This window comes from Capsicum annuum, chromosome 9 (genome assembly GCF_002878395.1).
Source record: "Capsicum annuum cultivar UCD-10X-F1 chromosome 9, UCD10Xv1.1, whole genome shotgun sequence".
Taxonomy (NCBI): Eukaryota; Viridiplantae; Streptophyta; class Magnoliopsida; order Solanales; family Solanaceae; genus Capsicum; species Capsicum annuum.
Window position 1 is genome coordinate 202,607,593 of NC_061119.1, and position 3,249 is coordinate 202,610,841.

Here is a 3,249-nt window from a genome sequence, read left to right on the forward strand (position 1 = left end):
TGAAAAAATACAGATTTTACTAAGCCCGAGAAAAATAAAATGGAGTGTTGTCCAGTAAAGAACTCTTATATCTAAAAATTGAAGATGGCGAAGATGAGGATGTTGTGATAGGTGTGTGGACTTACTAGTAGAGATATATTTAGAAATTAGATTATTCGATAGAAGTCAAGAGTTACTTTGGTGGAAGACAAGATGAGAGAAGTGAGATTGAGATGTTTCGTGCAAGTGATAAGGAGGTGCGTGGATGCCCCAGTTCAAAGGTGTGATAGGTTGGCTATTGATGGTTTAAGGTAAGTTATATATAGGCCAAAGAAGTATTGGAGGAAGGTAATTTGACGTGACAAGAAGAATTTACAACTTACAGAAGGCATGACATTAGATAGGAAGGTGTTGAGATCGACTATCAGGATGGAGGGTTAGTAGGTGGAAGTATATCCTTGCTAGTAGGTAGGAGTACTTTGTTTGTATCCGGGCAAGGGGTCAGAAGTGCTCTGCTTGTGTCTAGTCGTTTCCTGTTCGTAGTGTCTTGTAAATAATCAATGGGTATCTTGTTTCTATTATTATCTATTAATGTGTTATTCCATTTTTTATTTTGTTTTTACTATGCCTTTTTACTGTCTTGTGTCTTGAGCCGAGGGTCTATCAAAAACAACCTCTCTACCTCATCCGATATAGTACTATGGACTATGGACATATATCCTCCTCAGACCAGACTTTGTGGGAATACACTGGGTAATTTGTTGCTGTTGATATACAATTAAGAAGGCTGTGAGTTTTGCAGCTGTAGTTCTTCAAGAAAAAGATTGTTTCATTGAGTGCGATTTTTCTTTCTTTAGCAGCATTTCCAGACTAAGAGTTTAATATACACAAAGCAGAATGTGAGAAGGATGAACGGATTTATTGGTGAGCATTCACATTTACCTTAGACTACAACTACTCTCTTCGTCTCAAAATGTCACGACCCAATTACTTGGCCGAGCTGATCATATTGATTTTCTAATGTATTCTTATTCAAATAAAAATATGTGACTCAATGCAATTCCTTGAAAAGGAAATATAATATTCTCATGTTCAAGTAAACATTCTGAAAATCTATATAAAAGTGTTTATGAACTTTCTTATCATTGTACAATATATGCATGATGTGAATACATAACTCAAATTATAAGACTGTCTCTATAAAGTTGAAATTGAATAAATAGTAAACGGGGCATTCCTCAATAGTAATAACAATGTGACAGAACATAATTAGTATCCAGAATGGAGCAACTACCGATGGAATGAAATCAACGGAGCCTATCAGCTGAGCCAAAAAGATATTCCTCTAGCCACAAGTTTTGCCACCTGCACACTCAACACCTACCACATGACATAGTAGGCCCAAACGGGCTATGTATCTCCAAGGATACCCAATAAGTCTCAACAATCTCCTCACTGAAATTAGAATGAGGTTTAAATAAACATGTACATAATAAAATGAACTCTAAAAGGAAACAATTCATAAAAACATAGGTAAATACTATTAAATTAGAGAAATCACCTCTTACTCAAGTACATATCCTTATCTAGATTTTGAATAGTTGAAGTGGACTGAAATTTTCTTAATTATGCCTAGCTGGGGATTTGTACGACTGCTCGTAACCCTTTATTCGGTTCCCATATCTTTTGTGTCTCACTGTGATAATGCTAACAACCCTTTGTAAGGCTGCTTGTAACCCTTTGTACGGTTACAATTTTTTAAAGTTGAATCAAATCCTCAAGTTTTTAGATTTAACATAGTTATTACACTTAAAGCACATCATAGAATTCTTCACTTCAAAGCGTAATATTCGAATCTTTATAAGTTTTAGAGCAAGTATAAGAAAACTTCAAGCATATATTATTTCTTCAATAACTATGAGTTTGTGACATGAATTTGAAAGCTTAAAAGAACATTTATTTTTCATAATCTTATAACATAATCAAGGATACTGTGAGCTTACTTGCTCCAATTATACCCATATTATCATAGAAGAACATTTCACCAAACATCTTGTGAGTATGATTTTCTTGAGAAGAGAATTTTGGTAAAGACAAGTCTTAACTTACCTCAACGCTTTAAATTCCATTTAGTCCTTCAAGTTCCCAGAATATTCAAAACTTCTATAGCGGCTATGGCTGCTGGAGAAACAGAGGAATCCCCTTTCTATTTGCTTCCTCCAAAAACCCATATTCTAAATGACCACATATGACCTTTGAGCTTTAATTGCATCAATTCTCTAGGCAACGGACTTCTTATTATTATTATTGTAAAACTAATAAATGAATGTGCATTTGTGTATATGTGCTGCCAAGCAGATCCTAGAGCAAAGGAACTTCTATTTCACTTACGTAAATTAATAGTATCCCCAATTAGCTATACTATCGTCCTACGTTCATTCCACTAAATGGAAACCCAAGGAAAATGGTGACATTCCTTGCCCACTCGCAGATATGGGAGGCTGTGGTAAAGGAACATTAAATTTGAGATGTGTTATTTCTGACGATTGGATATCACAGTTGTTACTGAAAGCTCAAGAAATAGCACATAAATATAAATTGAAGGAACTGTATACTGATTCAGAACTGCATAATGGTGAAAATGGTACTTCAGGTGGCCAGCTACGTAAGGAAGCTGCTCGGGAAAATTCTGACAAAAATTATATATTTTGTACAGCAGCAGCTAGGGATGCTCGGCGTGCAGATTTGCGGCATTTTCAACCTATTTAGCAAAGGGTGAACCAATTGTTGTCACGACGTTCTGGGTAATGCCTTGAGATTGAGCTAGGAACCAATAGTAATGCCGTGCTTGTCGAGATACCTAGCGGACTACTGTTGATGTTTTAAAATGCTTAAATTGGATCAAGAATAGATGACTCTACAAACCTTACAACAAAGACTCGGAAAGGTCTCTATTGGAGCAGGTGGAGTAGTTCGGGATCATAAGGATGACCAAATAACGGCTTGCTCTAAAAGAATGGGAAAGAGTTCTAACAACATGGCTGAGACAACTGCAATACCTTTTGGTTTAAAATGGTGCTTTGACAATGTTATTTCCTTCTACGGGTACGTAGAATCTGTAGATGTAGAACAACAGCTTCAACTAGTTCAAGTTTAAAACAAGAACTCAATGAAGTAAAAAAAAAAAAATATCCTCAACACAAGATCAAAGTGATCTTTCTTAGAAGTGTATTTTATTTTCAGAAATCAAGATGAAACAGAAATGGCCAA

The 3,249-nt window shown here is 35.5% G+C and overlaps 1 long non-coding RNA gene across 1 annotated transcript; it reads right to left on the bottom strand.

Moving 5' to 3' along the window:
• Positions 1-1,070: 1,070 nt before the first annotated feature.
• On the bottom strand, positions 1,071-2,501 carry LOC124887219. Its single transcript, XR_007044537.1, has 2 exons — positions 2,089-2,501; positions 1,071-1,434 (listed from the first exon to the last, which is right to left on the bottom strand). It is a non-coding gene; the product is annotated as an uncharacterized LOC124887219 (long non-coding RNA).
• Positions 2,502-3,249: the final 748 nt, after the last annotated feature.